The sequence below is a fragment of the Lissotriton helveticus genome (assembly GCF_964261635.1).
Source record: "Lissotriton helveticus chromosome 1_1 unlocalized genomic scaffold, aLisHel1.1 SUPER_1_unloc_15, whole genome shotgun sequence".
NCBI classification, from domain to species: domain Eukaryota; kingdom Metazoa; phylum Chordata; class Amphibia; order Caudata; family Salamandridae; genus Lissotriton; species Lissotriton helveticus.
In genome coordinates this window covers 721,848-744,034 of record NW_027611654.1, presented here as the reverse complement: position 1 = coordinate 744,034, position 22,187 = coordinate 721,848, and the positions used below count along the sequence as shown (strand labels likewise).

At 44.6% G+C, this 22,187-nt stretch overlaps 1 long non-coding RNA gene across 1 annotated transcript in view; it reads left to right on the top strand.

Annotated features, from left to right (window-relative positions):
• The window catches only part of LOC144805565 (uncharacterized), a 906,387-nt gene that overhangs the window by 838,685 nt on the left and 45,515 nt on the right, over positions 1–22,187 (top strand). The gene's annotated exons all lie outside the window — the stretch shown is intronic.

Here is a 22,187-nt window from a genome sequence, read left to right as displayed (position 1 = left end):
AGCACCCTGGGCCATGGTTGAACGTTTAAGGCTGTACTTATACACATCACCTAGAGGGACCAGAGTTCATACCTGCAATTTGCCGGTTAGGATTCTTTCAGGTGTAGTTGTCCGCCACGCGGTACACACACGGAAAGGGAACTGCTCACATAATGACAGTGTTTCTATTCACAGGCTGAAAACAACACAGATAGACCCGTGCGCGGGGTTAGACGGGTATTGAATTTTGAAATGCATCGTATATATTAAGAAACCGAGTCGCATTTCCTACCTGGGCAAGTAGCTTGTGTAGCGTGTGGCTATAGATATCACTTCAGGACCGATGTATAATAGGCCGGTACCTGCATTGCAAGAAGGCAAGAGTTGATTAAGTCAAGCCGGCCCGTGGGGCGGGGAAAAAGTACTGATCTAGCGCTGCGCGCATTTGAGCATGGGACATGCTCGCCGCTTACTTGGTCGGGAGGATTCAATCACTCGAAGTCTCGCAGACTGGAACACGCACGGTCTGACAGCGTGTCTCAGCACTGGCTGGGGTTTCTTTGAAAACTCCCGAGCCGGTTGGCTTGTGGGAGTGGCTGAGGGGTGTCGTCAGTGAAGGATCATGGTCCATGTAGTTCGGGCCTTTATTAGAAAAATATTTTAACGCGTGTTTATCGGGCATTGTGTCCGTGGGGTGTTAATCGTGCAACGTGTGATCATACCGGGACAACAGTGTTAACGAGCACCTAAACTGCGTATTGAACACTATTTCCAAAAGTACATAGTGATAAAGGGATATTCAGAGCCTGTCACCAGTTAGACCGGGCACCAAGGAAATGTAGCATCAATCATAGTTAGTACCTCATGTACAAAGTATTATGCAGAAGCATAAACAGAAAATAAACAACCGGGTTAAAAACAGCAGCAGCACAACCAAGCTCAGCCGAAGAACTACAAAGTGGATTACAGACTGGAAATTTGGGACATTTCGTTCAGGCCAATGTTAGAAGTATCGAACTTCAGAATGAGATACGCCTCTTTCTGGGCTAGGCGCAGATCAGGGTCTCCACTGCCGCCCCTGATAGCTGCCAGGACTGTCCATCTGATATCTTGACTGGAATGGTTTTTTTGCAGAAAGTGTGAGACAAGCGGGGCTGTCATGATTTTGTTATTGATTCTCGAGCGATGCTGGATAATGCGCTGGCGGACCTCCTGGGTGGTTTTACCGATGTATAGCATCTTACATGGGCATTGGATGGCGTACACAGTGTACTTGGTTTTGCAGTTAGTATGTTCATTGTGGCGCCAGAATTTCTTCCCATCTGTGAATAATGACCCTTCCATGGTGAGTTCGCAGACGGAACAGGTCCCACATTTGCGGTGCCCCGTGACAGGATTTGCTCCAAAGATGGTGTTCTGTTGATCCCTTTTGGGCTGTGGTCTGGTTGATGTTATCATTTGCCCAATGCTCCTGTTCTTTTTCAGCGCAAAGAGGGGGGCGCCTATATCCGGAAGGATTTCCTTTACCAGGTGCCAACTGCGTCTGATGATTTTTTGCAGCTGGTTTGTGTGGGGGCCAAATGTGGAAACGCATACCATCCGGTCTGTTGCGGGTTTGGTTCTTTTCTCCAGGAGGTGTTCTCTGGGTGTCCATCTCGCTCTCTTCATGGAGTGTTTCAGGAGTTTCTGAGGGTAGCCACGTTCCTGTAGTTTGGATGTCAGTGCTTGTCCATGTAATTCGAATTGCTCGACGGTAGTGCAGTTACGTCGCACCCGGAGATATTGGCCATAAGGGAGATTATCCCTTAGGCTGCGCGGGTGGTAGCTCTTATAATGAAGAGCATTGTTCTTATCCGTCTTCTTTTGATACAAAGAACATGACAGGGCATTTTCTTTTACAGAGACTTCGACATCCAGGAACGGGAGAGTTTTTTCATGATAGCACAGACTGAATTTAATGTCCGGGCTCCTGTTATTCAGCCACACATGGAATTCTTCCAACTGTATAGATGTGCCATTCCACACACACCAGACATCATCTATAAATCGGAACCACTGTCCGATGTGATTTCTGTACGGGTTGTTATTCAGGACATACTTTTCTTCAAATTGGCCCATGAACAAAATGGCCATTTCAGGGGCGAAAGGACAGCCCATCGCCGAGCCTTTGATTTGTAGGAACATTTCGTCCTCGAAGGTGAAGAAGTTTTTCTTCAGGGCCACTGTAGCCAAAGAGATTATCAGTTCTGTGGGTACCCTATGAGGCCGCGGACGAGCTTCCAAATAGAGTTCCATGACATCCAGACCGTCTTGCTGGGGTATTTGGGTGTAAAGCGAGGACACATCCATGGTGGCCAATAACTGGCAGGAAGGATCAAATGTTACACCTTCAACCTTGTTGATAAAGTCCATTGTGTCCCTCAGGTAGGATGGCACTTGTACAACCAGCGGTTTCAGAAATACGTCCACGAATTTGGAAATGGGCTCAAGAACAGAGTCACACCCAGAAACTATAGGGCGCCCCGGTGGTACTTTTGGGTCTTTGTGCACCTTAGGTAAAAAGTACAGGTGTGGAGTCCGTGGGTGTTGTTTAATTAGGTACTGTGATTCTTTTGGTCCCAGAATACCTGCATCTCTTGCTGCATTCACAAGTCCCTTTATTTGGTCCTGGATTTGGGCCATGGGGTCATGATTGATCTTGCGGTACCACTCCTGATTATATACGTGATTGCGTCCCTCTGTCCGGTATAATTCTTTGGACCAAAGGACCACCGCTCCCCCCTTGTCTGCTTGTCTAATCACAGCTTCCTTCTGAGTCTTTAGTTCAACAATGGCCTCTCTGTGTTTTTTAGAAATGTTTCTGGGAACAAACGGGCGTTGGTTCTCCAATGCATTGAGCGATGACATAACTGAGCGTTCGAACGCAAGTATATTTTTGGACACCATATGATTGGCTGGGCAGAAGGAGGATTTATTCCTCAGGCCTGAGGCTTCTGTGCTGGTTTGTTCTTCTGCATCCTTAAAAAACCATCGCAGACGGATGTTTTTTTAAGGATGCAGAAGAACAAACCAGCACAGAAGCCTCAGGCCTGAGGAATAAATCCTCCTTCTGCCCAGCCAATCATATGGTGTCCAAAAATATACTTGCGTTCGAACGCTCAGTTATGTCATCGCTCAATGCATTGGAGAACCAACGCCCGTTTGTTCCCAGAAACATTTCTAAAAAACACAGAGAGGCCATTGTTGAACTAAAGACTCAGAAGGAAGCTGTGATTAGACAAGCAGACAAGGGGGGAGCGGTGGTCCTTTGGTCCAAAGAATTATACCGGACAGAGGGACGCAATCACGTATATAATCAGGAGTGGTACCGCAAGATCAATCATGACCCCACGGCCCAAATCCAGGACCAAATAAAGGGACTTGTGAATGCAGCAAGAGATGCAGGTATTCTGGGACCAAAAGAATCACAGTACCTAATTAAACAACACCCACGGACTCCACACCTGTACTTTTTACCTAAGGTGCACAAAGACCCAAAAGTACCACCGGGGCGCCCTATAGTTTCTGGGTGTGACTCTGTTCTTGAGCCCATTTCCAAATTCGTGGACGTATTTCTGAAACCGCTGGTTGTACAAGTGCCATCCTACCTGAGGGACACAATGGACTTTATCAACAAGGTTGAAGGTGTAACATTTGATCCTTCCTGCCAGTTATTGGCCACCATGGATGTGTCCTCGCTTTACACCCAAATACCCCAGCAAGACGGTCTGGATGTCATGGAACTCTATTTGGAAGCTCGTCCGCGGCCTCATAGGGTACCCACAGAACTGATAATCTCTTTGGCTACAGTGGCCCTGAAGAAAAACTTCTTCACCTTCGAGGACGAAATGTTCCTACAAATCAAAGGCTCGGCGATGGGCTGTCCTTTCGCCCCTGAAATGGCCATTTTGTTCATGGGCCAATTTGAAGAAAAGTATGTCCTGAATAACAACCCGTACAGAAATCACATCGGACAGTGGTTCCGATTTATAGATGATGTCTGGTGTGTGTGGAATGGCACATCTATACAGTTGGAAGAATTCCATGTGTGGCTGAATAACAGGAGCCCGGACATTAAATTCAGTCTGTGCTATCATGAAAAAACTCTCCCGTTCCTGGATGTCGAAGTCTCTGTAAAAGAAAATGCCCTGTCATGTTCTTTGTATCAAAAGAAGACGGATAAGAACAATGCTCTTCATTATAAGAGCTACCACCCGCGCAGCCTAAGGGATAATCTCCCTTATGACCAATATCTCCGGGTGCGACGTAACTGCACTACCGTCGAGCAATTCGAATTACATGGACAAGCACTGACATCCAAACTACAGGAACGTGGCTACCCTCAGAAACTCCTGAAACACTCCATGAAGAGAGCGAGATGGACACCCAGAGAACACCTCCTGGAGAAAAGAACCAAACCCGCAACAGACCGGATGGTATGCGTTTCCACATTTGGCCCCCACACAAACCAGCTGCAAAAAATCATCAGACGCAGTTGGCACCTGGTAAAGGAAATCCTTCCGGATATAGGCGCCCCCCTCTTTGCGCTGAAAAAGAACAGGAGCATTGGGCAAATGATAACATCAACCAGACCGCAGCCCAAAAGGGATCAACAGAACACCATCTTTGGAGCAAATCCTGTCACGGGGCACCGCAAATGTGGGACCTGTTCCGTCTGCGAACTCACCATGGAAGGGTCATTATTCACAGATGGGAAGAAATTCTGGCGCCACAATGAACATACTAACTGCAAAACCAAGTACACTGTGTACGCCATCCAATGCCCATGTAAGATGCTATACATCGGTAAAACCACCCAGGAGGTCCGCCAGCGCATTATCCAGCATCGCTCGAGAATCAATAACAAAATCATGACAGCCCCGCTTGTCTCACACTTTCTGCAAAAAAACCATTCCAGTCAAGATATCAGATGGACAGTCCTGGCAGCTATCAGGGGCGGCAGTGGAGACCCTGATCTGCGCCTAGCCCAGAAAGAGGCGTATCTCATTCTGAAGTTCGATACTTCTAACATTGGCCTGAACGAAATGTCCCAAATTTCCAGTCTGTAATCCACTTTGTAGTTCTTCGGCTGAGCTTGGTTGTGCTGCTGCTGTTTTTAACCCGGTTGTTTATTTTCTGTTTATGCTTCTGCATAATACTTTGTACATGAGGTACTAACTATGATTGATGCTACATTTCCTTGGTGCCCGGTCTAACTGGTGACAGGCTCTGAATATCCCTTTATCACTATGTACTTTTGGAAATAGTGTTCAATACGCAGTTTAGGTGCTCGTTAACACTGTTGTCCCGGTATGATCACACGTTGCACGATTAACACCCCACGGACACAATGCCCGATAAACACGCGTTAAAATATTTTTCTAATAAAGGCCCGAACTACATGGACCATGATCCTTCACTGACGACACCCCTCAGCCACTCCCACAAGCCAACCGGCTCGGGAGTTTTCAAAGAAACCCCAGCCAGTGCTGAGACACGCTGTCAGACCGTGCGTGTTCCAGTCTGCGAGACTTCGAGTGATTGAATCCTCCCGACCAAGTAAGCGGCGAGCATGTCCCATGCTCAAATGCGCGCAGCGCTAGATCAGTACTTTTTCCCCGCCCCACGGGCCGGCTTGACTTAATCAACTCTTGCCTTCTTGCAATACAGGTACCGGCCTATTATACATCGGTCCTGAAGTGATATCTATAGCCACACGCTACACAAGCTACTTGCCCAGGTAGGAAATGCGACTCGGTTTCTTAATATATACGATGCATTTCAAAATTCAATACCCGTCTAACCCCGCGCACGGGTCTATCTGTGTTGTTTTCAGCCTGTGAATAGAAACACTGTCATTATGTGAGCAGTTCCCTTTCCGTGTGTGTACCGCGTGGCGGACAACTACACCTGAAAGAATCCTAACCGGCAAATTGCAGGTATGAACTCTGGTCCCTCTAGGTGATGTGTATAAGTACAGCCTTAAACGTTCAACCATGGCCCAGGGTGCTAAGCATCAATCTTGTATGTCTTTACAGAATCTATTCTCACACCGGCGAATTACCGACACCAAGGCACATTCTTTGCCACGTGCAGGTAAAAGTTTTCCATAGTTGTGGAGTCTCTCCCAATAAGTTGTTGTTAAATTATTACAATCTATCCTGACACCCACTCTGTATATCATTACAGACGCATTGTTCCCAGTCCCCGTCCTGAAGAGAACCACCAACAACCTGGTTCGAAACGCGTCGACATACCTACCCTGTGGTCATTCAAAAAGGGTGCACCTAGGAAGTAAAAGTACAATACCACCTGGAACCCTAGTGGTGTAACCCAATACAAATCGCAACCACAGTGGTGTCAGGCAGGCAGGCGTACTACTCCATCTGTCCCCGCCTGTCCCTTGGTTTCATACCCCTAAGGACTGGTTGTATTTTTGTTTGTAGGAACTTTTTCACTGTATATAAATACAATTTATGTTTGGATATTGATTAATGTTATTTCTCTTTTGGTGTGTCTTTTACAACTGTATTCATTCAAATTGTGTGTCTCCCACTTTGTAAATAATGTATATTGGTAGTCGTGTATAAATGTAAATACTGTATTCATGTATTCACTGTCGTGACAGTCTTTAGTTTGTCCATATGTTTTGATGAATCTAAAAACCAGAAAAATTAAATAAATTTGTTTTTGGTACAGAAGGCCTTGGTTACGTAGTACATATGTTCACAGGGTGGTCACTCCTTGGCCACAAGGGAGATTCTTCAGTCTTCTGAGCAGCAGAATGTCGAAGGTCCAGAGTTTCTTCTTCTTCAAGCGTAGTTCAGGATAATCTAAAGTCTGGGGACACAGCTCCTACCTTTAAACCAAATCAAGGGGCTGGATTACCTACTAGGTCCCTCCTATGGGTGGGACCAGGAAGGGGGGTGGTTACACCCCCTTTCCATTGTCCAGTTTCGCGCCAGAGCTGGGGCTGGAGTGCCCCAGCACCGGTTTGAACTGGCATATGCACGGTGACACCTTGTGTGCCCCGGGCATGTCTGATTCTATTCAGCCCTCCCTAACCCACTACACAAAATCCTGTCTGGGGTGGTGCTAGCACCTCCCAAGGCAGGAAACCCTTTGTCCACGCCTCCCTCGCTGGAAGGACTCCCAGCAGCAGGAGGTCAGACTTGTGTCTGTGGTGGCAGCATCCATTTTTTGATGCTGAGGCTCTGTTTAACTTTAACCGGGGTTCAGGTTCTGTACATGTTGTGTCCCTCTAGAAGGGTGTAATGCTACCCCCGTCACCATAATTGGCGCGGGGGTAGTATTCCAATTCGTATGACACCTTACTCGACATGTTTTGATAATGTCAAACCAGAGTTAGCATTTAACCTCAAGGTTCATAATGCACTTAAGAGTATATGGTATGATGCTATCAGGAAACAGCTAAAGGACATTTTTCCAAAAGCTGCAGACAGGCTCAGCTCATGCTAGAGCACCATCTCACACATAACTAAGCACTCTGCCTCCAGGATTGGTAAGGCCTGCCATAGGAGTGACTTATAGGTTACTGTGTGTCCTTTGTATGTTAGATATAGAGATACTATACCTAAAGCAAAGAGTGATTACACCACCTTGCCACAGCTGAGTGATCAGCCAGTTGTGTCAAATAGTAAGGCCAGGCCAGGGGTGGCACAATACGTGCTGCAGCCCCTGGTAGGCCTTGGATGCACCTATGCCCTGGGTACCTAGGGTACACTGTACAGGGGCTTACAAGGTGATCCATGTTCCAATTGGTAATGCACCTAAAGTGCATTGGCATACATTTAGAGAGAGAACATGGTGAGGAAAATCCTCTTTTTAAAGGGATATTTCATCTTAGCTGGGTCTTAATTTGCAACAGTAATCCTCATAAACCCAAGGGTTTCTTGATTGTGGTAGAAATACATTTTTACCCCTTCATTGTACGTTTAAGCACAGACCATTGCTTGAAATGTTGTGATCAATGTAGGAAAAATACTCTGTGCACTGAGAAAATGTGTTAAAATAACGGAAAGTTGATAATTGCATTTAACACCTTCTCATACCTGGATTTATCTAGAAGAGAAGTCTGTTATTTCAAGCAGATTTTTAATACCACAAGGTATAAGAAATTAGGGGATCTTTATCTGATATCTTTATCAGTAAATTATCTGAAATTATTTAATATAAATGTTTGCAAGTATTATTTCTAAAGATAAAGGAAGGTCAATATTTGTCTTTTTAAAACGAACCCCAGTGCATATGACTCCATACCCACCTCTCTCAAATCAATATTGTGCTTGTTTTAGTGAGAAAGCTAAATGATCTAGGAGAAACCAGGAACTGGCGTCAGTATTGTTCTTAGGAAGCTTTAAGTTAAAGAGTGAAAACACTTTTTAGAATGCCCCAAAAATTGTGATAAAGATATTTCAATATGTTTGACAAAAAGAATAGGTACATTTCATGACAATATTGAAATGGGAAATAAAATAACAGAAACAAATATTTACACCACATGACAAAAACATTAGAGACTAAATTTCAGCAATATAGGAAATACTGAGGTTCATGTATTAATAATCCATTTGGTAAAAGTGGTTGCTTGTGGAGTCAGCACACTACTGTGTCTGTGATTGCTTTTAAATAAAGGCATTTTTTAATGAACCCCATTTTACTTTCAGATTCACAAATGTCCCCATGGGTTACTACCTCCTGTTACTGTTTTTGAGCCCACGTACGGTTTCAAAGCTTAATACATACCTTAAGGATGTATTACAAAGTCGGAAGGGACACTATTAAGATTCCCCTTCCAAATTCTGAATTGTTAAATGGGCTTAGTACATTTCAAAAAGGGGTTTTAGCATTTGCAAACTCTGTGAATTACCGAACTAGTGGATTTTTGAACAATAAAACCCTTGGTACATGAGGCAATTTTTCTCAATTCCCTCCAAATTAAGTTTGCTAATTATGTTAGTTGAATGATAACCTGTGCACATAGCTATTTTGTGATGGTGTTGCTTCAGATCAAATAAAAACCATCACACATGACTCTTACACAATGCTTAAAGACAGAATTTCTGACATCCAGCTTTAATGTTTTGTTAAGTATATTTGCAAATGTTGTCACTTAAACAGGAAAGCATCTAAAGCGGTCTCTGGACATAAATTGGATGTAATCATAATCTTTAGATACATTTTCGGAGTTTTAGGACCAATGTGTGTCTTCTGGGTTTACTCTAAGCCACTATAATAAACATATTCAATCCTTTAAGATTTGATCTGTTTGTACTGGTTTCTATTGCAGACAATAATCTACATTTAGACCAAGGATCAATTCTACCCATGGCTTTTAAAATCTATTTTTCATTGATCTCTTTTAGTGTTATTGCAAATAAAACGGTAATAGAACTGATCTGAGAGATGGACCTTCAAGTATTATGCTCAGTCAATTTATTGAACAAACTATGGAGTTAAAATCTGAATAGATTAGATCCACAAACATTGCCTGACCACTGTATTTTACATCAATAGATTACTAATCCGCACATGTTGTCTAAGTACAATTCACTCATCTTTAATTTTTCGCGGAGCTCGTGCTGGGTCTGTTTGAACTCTTTTAAAATATGACATTTAAATGTCCAAACGTTCAGGAACTCTAATTTCAAGCCTGGTCAAACCTTAATGAATGCTATACCTAAAAATGCCCTTCTGTTCCTACATTTTATTGTGCACCATGATTTAGAAATGGCATGTTTTTCCTTTCGGAGGTAAAATTCTAAACATATTTATTGTTGTTGCCATCTGAAACATTATCACTAATTGGGAAGATAACAACAAGTGGTCCTGTGATGCTTGCGGAATGGGAAGTGTTTAATCAAAAGGTGGATTGAATTCAAGTTTAGGTGACAATTTTACAAAAGTGTATGGATTTTGTATATATTTAAAATTGCTGATTTCCAAAACGGCCTAAATCAATTAATTGAATTGAAATTCAAGTTTATCATTGTAATCCTATTGTTGGAAAATATGTGATTTTGAACCCCATGAGGCAGTTCCTTTCCAGAAAGCATTCAGTTTGTAATCATGAGTCAAATAATGCTGAGGAGGTTAAACTATTCAAATTGAATTCAAATTTCACATGAAATGTTCATTGTTCAATATATTTCTCTTAGTATTTTAGTGTGCAGACATTATTGCTTAAGGAAAATAATACATTTTGTTTTTCTATATGTAGGAAGCATTACATTAATGAAATTACTGTATCCCACCTTCTTTCTTTCCTTTCCTGTTCTTTATGAACGTGTCTATCGTTGAACTTTAAAGATTGCCCAAAATTAGGAATTGTGCTCTACATAACTTTGCAGTGTTACAGTATGTTGATTTTTATGTACAATTTTTGTCTCTTTTGAGTATGGCAACTGATGTTCTGTTTTGCTTTAATAATCAGATTATGTTTATTAGGTTTTATTATTCAATAAAATGCTTCAAACACAACAAATGGTAGTTGATATGTATTTACAAATGCAGCATTTTTATTGTATGGGCAGTTTCAAAGAGGCCAAAAATGTGGTCTGTGGGTTGACGGAGGACCACATTGGCATTATCAGGGGAAGGTTTGGGGAGGTGATTAGGGGTATATGTAAGGTTGGAAGTAGGGGGAAATAAGCATGTACATTGTGTGGACTGTGACTCCTGGAGTTATTGTGAGGGATACCATGCTACCCTGTAAATGAATCCCCTAGTGATTATTATCAACAAACTTTATTCGGTTTTACAAAGGAAAACCATAAAAGTCATACAAAAAATGATAAAACATCTTCCAAATTGCAGATTGACAAATAAAATATGTCCAAGTTAATCAAAACATAAAACAAAAATTCATGAATTACAGTACAGAAGTTAATCGCAGCTTGACCGGAGTCTAACAGCGACCCGTAAAAAGTAAAGCGTATGCGAAACAGTGTCAGAGAGGAGTTGTAAAAAGATAAGAGCTGGTCTCACACGCCTTAAACCCGCTTTTTTGAGAATGGGAATAATAAATAACTTTCTAGGGACAGCATAAAAACTACAAAACATTATAAAGTGCATCATGTCTTGAGGAGACTCACTGTTGCAGCCACAGGGCAGGAGGCACTGGCCTCTGTGGAATCCGCGAGGGTGTGCCATGAGGTAATGGATGAGGTTGAGCCGAAACCTGGTCAATAGAAAATGACTATGGATGCTTTTAAGCCCTAGAAGATAAGGTTTGCTGGTTGGTACAGTTTTTAACACGGTGTACTTACACACTCGGCTTACGCGCTTGTTAGCAGTACCAGCTTGCCAGTCACCTCCTGCTCTCCCGGTGTTGCCGTGAGGGGTACGGCTCCGGGAGTCCACCCGGCTACTTAGCTGCCCTTGTTTGTTTCCTGCCACGGACCCTGCACTCCCGCGCCCGCAGCCCCCGTGACTACACCTCCAAGGGGGCTGCGTGAGGCGCACGCTGCTGTCGTCATCAAGAGGGCGCCGGGGGCCTTGAAATTCGTCCCGGCCCTCCCGCAGCGCGGGACGCGCTTGTTAGCAGTACCAGCTTGCCAGTCACCTCCTGCTCTCCCGGTGTTGCCGTGAGGGGAACGGCTCCGGGAGTCCACCCGGCTTCTTTGCTGCCCTTGTTTGTGCGCAAAGAACCATTGTTTGCGTATAAAAGCGCTTGAGAGTGCCCGTTCAAATTTATTTGATTAATAATGGGCAAAAGAAAGTCTTTGGGGGGGGGGAGCTCAATTGTCACAACCAAAAAAGGGGAAAAAGGCAAAAAGTGCTTTGCATGCAGCCTCTAATTGTACTTTGACAAGAATTGAAACCATTGTCAGTGAATGTGAGGAGGTCTTGGCAGGAAATTCCAGTAATTATCGGGTGGAAACCCCGGATCCCCTCTCTGAGGTGTTAAAACAGCAGCGAGGGAAAGTGATCCCTGCAATTTTTGCCAAAACCCCCCCATAAACTATCACGACGTGTGAAGTTCATAATTCATTAGAAAGGCCCTCTACGGTAGACTTAGCATAGGTACCAAAGGGGGCTAATCCGTCGAGTAAGATGCTGGAAAATTTGAATTATGGTATGCCAAAGGAAAATGCATATGAAATAGGCATCAACTGTTCTAATAGATTTCCAGTCTTAGAAGAAGAAGCTGGGGACCTAAATGATACCACAACACCGGTAACCATCAAGGCTCCTAGGGCCCCAGAGCAATGTGGTGTAGATGCTGGGGGATGTGTGAGTTGTGCACATTCCAACAGGGCACTCCTCAAGAGACTAGAGAACGTGGAGAGGGAAAAGATTGCGATTAACAAATTGTTGGAGTCAGCTCTGAAAGGAAATACCTACAGCATCAATTCCCCCCAAAACCCCTAAACCCGCTATAGTACCAGCACTAATTAATGTAAGAGAACCCTTACTCTCGAATCCAGCGATAGAAGGTGGGCCTAAAAAAAAAGGATCCCAGGATCAAAAATCAGATGGTAGGGATCTGTCCACTTGCCAGCATAGCCTTCGGCCTTACGCTGAAATGATGAAAGTACGGGGAATAGCAGGTGGAATTAGGGTTGCTCACTCGAGTAATTTAACTTCCAATGGTACTCGTGAGGGCAAAAATGGAAAACACAAGGTTGACCCCTCAAACACTTCATCAAAAGGCAAAATTCCTAGAAACTCCACTGCAACAGTTTACATGACCGGAGTCCCAAAACTCAACAGGAACTCCGGCCATGAAACTAGTGAATCTATTCACAACAAAACAATTCACTGGCTCCGCCATGTAAGGGGGTGCAGATCCATCATCAGGGAGGACATGATTAGCGTCAATAGATTATCCCTGTTCAGCTCCCACACAGATTGCATTGAAATCCAACTATGTAATGCAGTTTTCGCAGAAAACCTAGTGGCTTTAGAGTTTCGGATGTGCCCGCCTAAGCACTCCAGCATACAGATTAGACATCTCCCCCTTTGGTCCATAGCAGGGGTAAGGAGGATTCAGATTTAAATCATATAGATTGACTATCCAATGCTAATTGTAGGTCTTACCCGGTAATAACACCTAACGCAGATGACGTTAGGAACACGCCTTGCGTAACCAGCCCAACGGCTAGTTCGTTGGGCAGGGAAATGTCGGGTCTGGAAATTGTAGATTCATACAAAGAGGGTGAAGGAAACCCAGGGATGATTCGATTCCTCTCATGGAACATTGCAGGCCTCGAAAAAGAAACTGGTAATGCCAGAATGGAATGATTTCATCAATAATTTTGAGGTCTGTTTGTTCCAGGAGACTTGGAGCACGATCCCCCTATACAAGTCTCGGTATTCCACCTATTTTGCACCGGCGACAAGCTCGGGAAAGGGTCGCCCATCGGGGGGGCTTCACGTTTGGGTCAAGGTGGCCCTGAATTGGGACATCACCGTCCATAATTCAGCTTCAGAGGATATTCTACACCTATCACTTAAAGGTCCCTTGAATGATAGCAGAGTGGAGTTGTTTAATATATATGCTAGAGGAACACCAGGGGCTCAAATTTCGCATACAGTATCACTACTTGAAATAGCCTTGGAAGGTATTCCCCCTCTCTCTAATATTATTGTGGGAGGAGACCTGAACTGTACGTATGAACCTTTAAGCGAAGAAGACCTTTTGGGAAATAATGAAGAAGACACAAGACATTCCATCCCCACATTGAGCTTGAGGCCAATTAAAACATGGTCAGCTAGGGCGATACAAATCAATGCCCTAACAATGGAATACAACTTACGTGCATTGAATGGTAGAACAATTTCTGACCCACATGGGGCTATGACTTTTAATAGACTTAGTGGCCCCTCGGTAATTGACTATATTTTGTTGGATACACAACTATGGCGGAATGTAGTCGACATGAAAGTTAAACAAACAGAGGATAGTGACCATAATCCCCTCTGCATGAAAATTAGCTGGGAATGTAATAGGAGGACATTAAATGTACCGCTATTATCAACAAAATAAGTAGTGCCATCTAACTCCAATCGCAAACTAAAATGGCCTAAGGTGGCATGCCAGGAGAATGTCCTAACTAGCATAGGTGATCTAGTAGAACAAAAAAGTGCGGAACCCTTATTGCTCATTACTTCCCAGGATAACGAGCAGGGTTTTCAATTGAGTGAATCCTATGGGAATTTTATAGTATATCTGGGTACTTATTTTGTGGTTAATGATTTTAGTGGACATAAAAGTAGAGCACTTAAATGTGGCAACTTATGGTATACAGCAGCATGTAGGAAAAAGAGAGGCCATCTCCGTAGCCCTCCGTAAAAAGGACCAGGTAGCCGCTAGATTGGCTAGAAAGGAGTACAATAAAACCTTAGAATCTGCAAAGCGGGATTGGGAGGAAGAACACTGGCAGGAACTCAAAATGGCGCCCTTTCTAAAAGACTCAACCTTATTTTGGGAATTGATCAATAAACTAAACAGAAGGGGAGCAGACCCTCTCCCAAACCACATAACTGAGCAGCAATGGCACTCCCACTTCTCAAGCTTATATTGTGGTGACGTTGAATCTGACCAAATACAAGGTGGGCACTTGAAACTAGAATCAGACCATGAGAGCCTTGAACCAGTAGAGCCCTTTACATTCCAAGAGGTTCAATCTGCCATTAAGAACATAACCCCCGGGAAGGGCGCAGGTCCCGATGGGCTCCCAGGTGATTTATTACTACATGATCTCACGTGGTGGACTAATTTATTTGTCCTCCTGATGAATTTGCTGGTTCAGGGCCATTCAGTCCCTGAATCGTGGAAAGGGGCAGAAGTGGTAACAATATACAAGAAGGGCGCTAGAGAGGACCCTGCCAACTACAGGCCGATTAGTTTAATCGACATGGTACAGAAGGTAGTTGGCAGGGTCATCATCTCCAGAATTGGGTCATGGCCGGAGGGAAATATCCTGACGCACCTACAGGCGGGATTCAGGCAGAAAGTGAGTACGATGGACCAGGTTTTCAGATTCTTTGCGGTGTAATCTGTGTCCATCGCGAAAGGCTGTTTGTACTTAGCCTTTATTGACCTGAAAACCGCCTTCGATCTGGTCCCTTGCGCCAAACTTTGGCAGGTGCTGCCGGATATGAGTTTTCCACGATATCTCCTGGAGCTTATAAAAAGACTACATGAGGGTAACTATGCAAGAATCAGATGAGGATGCCAGGGTCAACTGACCAGGAGGGTACCAGTGAATAGGGGGGGTCTGCCAGGGTTGTGTGATGGCCCCCAACGATGTTCTCTCTCTTTGTAAATGGTATGGCAGACCATTTGAGAGAGGACCCAGCTGATGCCCCCACCTTGGCGGGCGAGAAAACACCAACCCTCCTCTTCGCAGATGATACCCTCCTGATGTCCAAAATCCCCTCTGGTCTGCAGAAACTACTAGATAGGTTTAGTCAGTTTTGTGAAGAACGAGGTCTAACTATCAATACTACTAAAACAAAACTGATGGTATTGTCCCGGTCTAAAAAATCTAGGAAGATTAATGTTGCCCTCAATGGATCTCCGCTAGTGGTGGTGGATGCTTTTGAGTACCTGGGGGTCGGGGTCAACAGCAGAATGAAATGGGACTCCCATGTGGCAAAAATGCTCCTAATTCATAACAGAGTTTCGGGAGCCATCTTAAGAGATCATCTGGCCTCTATTAGTAGACCTATAGCCCCGGCTCTAGCCGTGTATGAAGGGAAGGCACTGGCTTCTGCAGTCTATGGGTCAGAATTGTGGGGGTTCGATAACACAGCGGAGCTAGTTAAAGCCGAAAATAAGTTCATGAGAGACCTAGTTGGGCTCCCACTCTTAAACCCCCTAAAACCTCTTTTTCATGACCTGGGTCAACGTTCTATTAAAGACATAGTTTGCCTGCGCCCATTACTATACTGGGTACGCTTGAGAAGAACACCGGAATTGGCAATCTATGCAGCAGTGACGAACTTATTAGTTTGAACAGCTCAAAGAATATCGTGTGGCTGAACAAACTAAAACAGTTGGTCATAAACATAGGGTTGGGTGAATCGTGGTCAGCCCATTCCGCCCCCCAAACCCCCCGAAACAAACAAACAGTTAAGAAAATCTAATGGGAGTGGGTGCAGGCTGAGGAACTAAAAGACACTAAGTGGGGGACCTTAACCAACCATTTTCTGGAGCATAAACCGGCCAGGAAGCTTGAACCTTTTTTAGATTTTATTAAAATACCCAGTGATAGAACTCTCTTTTTTAAAGCTGAGGTATGGGACACTCCCATTGAATGAATTTACTAGGATCTGGAGAAATTCCTTGTCCCATCAAGCGACCTGTCCAGGTTGTGCAAGCCCCACTGAGTCCTTAGCGCACTTCCTGTTCGCCTGTAGCGCCTACAGGGGGGCTAGGAAAAGGTGGTTAAAACCAGTATGCAGGGAGTTAGGAGTTAGGCAGTATACGATGGCCTTGCGCATCCTAACAGACACAACATCTCTGACGATTGTTTGCGGGCTGCAAAGTATCCGGGGAAGGCATGGCAGATACGCTCGAAATTGTTACAATCTAAAATGAGGTAGAAAATCTGCAGACTAATGAAATTGGTTGAATAAGACATGAATCCCACAGCACATTAGGGCCATTGGCCTTTTTAATTGGTTGTATAAGACATAAGGTCACAGTATTTTATGGCCATTCACCTTTTTATTTTTTATTTTGTATATATTGTTTTTTTATTGCATTGTTTATTGGTTGTATTTGGTACACAAGAATATTATTCCTTTTATGATGGAAATTGTATCTACTTTGGTGATAAATCTTTTATCGAATAAAGTATTACAACACTAGGCTTACACCGCTCATTTCCCTCTCTATCAAAGTGGCTCATTATTAAAAAACACTCTTTGACCAGAGAAAGGTCCCTCTTGCATCTGCACTCAGGGTTAGCGAATAGTTCCTAAAGCGGTACAAAAGGGGATGGTGATGGACGGAGCATCTGAATCAATCAAACACTCACACCCAGTCAAAAGATCTGGGTTTAATCCGTCACCGTTCTTTAGCCCACTCTGCCACCCCAGTTCAGACATGGCTATATGCAAATCAGTCTGACCCTGTGCCTCATGGGAACAGTCCAGCCCGAACTGCCAAGCCATGTCTTCCCTGGACCGTAAACAAGCTTCTGAGGACCGGTTTCTGGCATTCAAGCCGTCTTCAGCCCGGCTTGCTTGAATCCAGTGGCAAAGTGAGCAAGGCACTCACGTCTGAGCATACCCTGCCACACTTATGGCGGCCAAAAGCCGTACAAAAGGGGGTGGTGATGGACGGAGCATCTGAATCAATCAAACACTCACACCCAGTCAAAAGATCTGGGTTTAATCCATCACTGTTCTTTAGCCCACTCTGCCACTCCATTTCAGACATGGCTATATGCAAATCAGTCTGACCCTGTGCCTCATGGGAACAGTCCAGCCCGAACTGCCAAGCCATGTCTTCCCTGGACCGGAAACAAGCTTCCGAGGACCGGTTTCTGGCATTTCAGCCGTCTTCAGCCCGGCTTGCTTGAATCCAGTGGCAAAGTGAGCAAGGGACTCACGTCTGAGCATACCCTGCCACACTTATGGCGGCCAAAAGTGGTACAAAAGGGGGTGGTGATGGACGGAGCATCTGAATCAATCAAACACTCACACCCAGTTAAAAGATCTGGGTTTAATCCATCACCGTTCTTTAGCCCACTCTGCCACCCCAGTTCAGACATAGCTATATGCAAATCAGTCTGACCCTGTGCCTCATAGGAACAGTCCAGCCCGAACGGCCAAGCCAAGTCTTCCCTGGACCGGAAACAAGCTTCCGAGGACCGGTTTCTGGCATTCCAGCCGTCTTCAGCCCGGCTTGCTTGAATCCAGTGGCAAAGTGAGCAAGGGACTCACGTCTGAGCATACCCTGCCACACTTATGGCGCCCAAAAGCGGTACAAAAGGGGGTGGTGATGGACGGAGCATCTGAATCAATCAAACACTCACACCCAGTCAAAAGATCTGGGTTTAATCCATCACCGTTCTTTAGCCCACTCTGCCACCCCAGTTCAGACATGGCTATATGCAAATCAGTCTGACCCTGTGCCTCATGGGAACAGCCCAGCCCGAACTGCCAAACCATGTCTTCCCTGGACCGGAAACAAGTTTCCGAGGACCGGTTTCTGGCATTCCAGCCGTCTTCAGCCCGGCTTGCTTGAATCCAGTGGCAAAGTGAGCAAGGGACTCACCCTGCCACACTTATGGCGGCCAAAAGCTACCTACCCTGGAGAGGCCAACTCTTATATACTGGAGCCATCGGATGCGTAAGACACGGTCAAGTGAAAGGCATTCCTGTAGGATGTCTCTGCTAAGTGTTTTTTCTTGCTTAGCCCAAATATTAAGCCACAAAGCCAGGGGACGGAAAGCCAGTACATCTGAGAGGAAAGGCATTCCGAACTCTTCGTGCATGACATAAAATGAAGTACTTTGTGGGACAGAAAGGGCCATTCGGAGGAAAGAGTTTTCAGCATTTTGCACTGCTCCTACCCCAATGTGGCCCAAAATCTCACTCCCATAACTAACCTTTTTAGATATATTTGTCTTCATTTGTCTTCAAAAGAGCCCCTATTGCCTCCCACTCTGCTGGCAGAGTTAAAACAGCTGCAAAAGCTTTCACTAGATCCCCTTTCTTCCAAGTAAGCAAAGGGCACCAACTCAAGGAATCGTCAAACACAACTCCCAAATAGGAGAAAACATTGGTCTTCGGTATTGATGAAGTCAGAGTTTAAAAGTGAACTGCTTAGCTTTACGAGGTCCCACCTGCATAATGAACGAATTGGCATGATGAAACAAAAGGTCCAAGTCCTCCATAAAAAGGGCAAAATAATTCACAGGAAGTTGTAGGCCCCTAGCTGTCTTCGCCAAGAGGACTGCGTTGTTCGTGTATAGGAGGACTGGCAGGCTAAGTTTGCCTACCTGGGGACAATCCACATTTGTGGCCAAAAGGGCCTTCTCTAAGGAATTAATATATAGGTTAAAAAGAAAGGGCGGTAAAATGCACCCCTGAAGCACCCCTCTCTTGATGTCAAGCTGACTGGACACTTTCAGGTCCTTTGAATAGCGGACAACCACAGTTGAATCACGGTGAAGATCCCTCAGAAATAAAATGATGTTACTGTCAATGCCAATGGAGGACATCAACTGCCACAGCTTGGACCTATTAACACAGTTTTTTTTTATTTATTGCCATTTTGAACACAATTCCGTTACATTCCAACAAGCCATTACGAAATGGATTGAAAAGGAGGTATACAGTCTGTCATTTCAGTACACAATGCTAATAATAGCTCACATCGTTCCCACCTACAACAAATCTCAGGCATGATAATAATCAAGCTAGGAAAATTGCACACATTTCAACAATTATTAACACAAATGTAATGATGTTAAACATATCTTCCCAAAGATGGCCTTTGCTACAGTTGTACATTGTGTCCTCTGGCCGGAGCTATCTCTTCATGTGCTCTAGCATTGAAATTGGGTGTGGGATGTGGATATATCACGTCTGGGGAGCAGTTTGCGTGCCCTCCGCGTCTGTCACTTCAGTCGTTATTTGTAAGCCAGCATTCCATGTTAAGAACGGCTCCCATATATTGCGGGGTCTGGATGAGGGTGGCATCAATTCCCAAAATGTGCTCAATTGTGCGTGCCCATATGTGACGTCTCTAACCCAATCTTTAAGGGAAGGCACTCGCTGTCTGCCCCAATTAATTACAACCTGTCTCTTAGCAAACAGTAGGAGGAGTGCGTGCAGTTAACGCAACTTTGGCGGAGTGTCCTTTACGTACCCTAATAGGCTAAGGATGGGAGACGGGGCCAGCGACACCCCCAATATGCTGTTCACCGACTCGAAAATCTGCACCCAGTAGTCGGCTATCTTGGAACATTGCCATGTAACATGTAAGAACGTAGCTGAAGCACAGCCACATCTCCAACAGGTGTCCCCATCGCGAATGCCCATCCGGTGAAGGCCCACTGGGATCCTGTAGTATCTATGCAAATATTTAAAGTGGATCAGCCTCAATTCATAATTCGGGGAAAGCTCCAACAGCTGCCACAGCAATAGTCCCACTGGGCTTCAGTCAGTGGCGTTTCTAGTTTGTTGTTCCAATGCTTAAAAGAGTTTGGCGTTACTATCAGAGCAGTGTCTTGCATGCGGACATAGAGGTGTGTAATAAGTGTATGGGGAGACGGCAATTTCAGCAGATTTTCTAATGCAGGCAGGGTCGGTGGCGCCCTCAGGAATTTCTCACAAAGGGCACTAGATGCCGTGCGTATTCTATGATACAAAAAGATCTCAGTAAACTGGACCAGTTGACCCTCGGGTGCCACAGGGGAGGTCTGAATTAATCTCCAGGGTATAGGTCTTCGAATGTCTGAAGATTCATTTTCTTAGCTAAAGCCTTACTTATACTGTCCCTTATGCAAGGCATCATTGGGTTCTGAGATAATGGGATGAAAGAGGCAAATAGCAACGGCTCTCTTGTTCTCGTGTCTCTCAGTGACAAACGCGGACCCGGAAGCACCCGCATACCGCGTTTGTGACTGAGAGACACGAGAACAAGAGAACCGGATTCCGATACTTGGCGTTCATCTGTCTAAACCGAACAGATTTCGCCCATGACGAGTGTCCTGTACACAGCAGCCTGGATAACATAAACAAGCCAGGCAGTCCAATGTTAAAGTCCTACAAGCTTAATAACACAAATTGATTTTGCGCCGGGTTGACTGAAAGCAACCTCACAAGTTCTGATTGACAGAGCTTTTTTGTCCTGATGAGAACTCCAAAACCCAGGTCGAGTTTGAAACGCGTAGACTGTTAGAGCCATTGAATCATAAGGAGTTATTGTGAATTGCTCAAAAACAATTGTTTGATCAAAAGGATTTTTCTATGGCATTCTGTGAATATTGTAAATTCCAATGTAATTAGATGAATGTTTTGTTGTCTGTGGATGTATGAGAGGGTATGTTTGAATGAATGATTGGAAAGTGTACATAAGTCAATGTTTGAAAATGTAATTTTTTTATGTGATTATATGAGTTGTGTACAGAAGGTCTTGTAAATTGTGCAACATGGTAAAAAGATAACCAAAATCATGAAGTAAAGAAATTTTGCAAAATAATAAAAAGGATTCAATCTAACAAAAGTTTGTAAACAAAGCATATTGTTTAACTCGTATGTTTTCAGTTGACTAAAGAGGTAAATCATAGTACAGTATTGGCAATTCTTTTTGTTTAATATTAGCTAGTGGCTAAGCCTTGCTGTTGTGAGCCCAGACCCAGTGGTTGTTTTTTCGTCATTCTTAGAAAGACGCACGCAAATCCCAATAGCCTGTAACTAAAAACAAAACACACGCACAAGCGTGTGATGAGCTTTGGTAAGCTTCTGAAAGCCCCTTACTAAAAGTCGAGCAAGTAGCGCATGCGCTGCTACAGGTTCCATCTAAAAAGAGAAGTTAAAATACATTAGGTCAAACTAGATTATGCAATTAGGAAGATAGAATCGGATTAGAGGGATGGGGCATTGGATGAACAGTGGCCAAGGATGCACTTGGGAATACGATAGACCGCGCCAGTCTGGAAATCTAAGCAGAATTAGTAAACAACATCATTCTAAGATGGCCGCCACCTTGGAAATACTTAAACGCTGGCTTGCCTGGGGTCGGGGCGGAGTCAAGATGGCGGGCTGAACGCCGCCGAGTGAAGTCGCTGTATGTGTTGGTCTGCTCCTTCAAATTATACTACGCTGCCTTAATGCTTAATGCCTCAATATTACACGAAGAATGGATGAGGACAAGGAGGAGGTTTACTGATTGAAAATAAAAAGAACTTTCACTTCTGCAACCGGAGGAGAGAAAAAAGGCTTACCGCATTTCCCAGAGAAGAACGTGCAAGGACCGGAGCTCAGCGGGATCAATGTTCTGGCTGTTGTTGCAACATCACGGCAGGAGCCTGCTTCGCTCTTGGAGCCGCGCAGCGAGCCTCGCTCGCTCATCACCGCCCTCTACGATCGCAGCCGGCTGGGCGTTCCCAGCCTCGCTTCAGCTGGGCACACACCTGAGGATTTTTCCGACTACACGGCTAAGGCTGCAAAGGCTAACG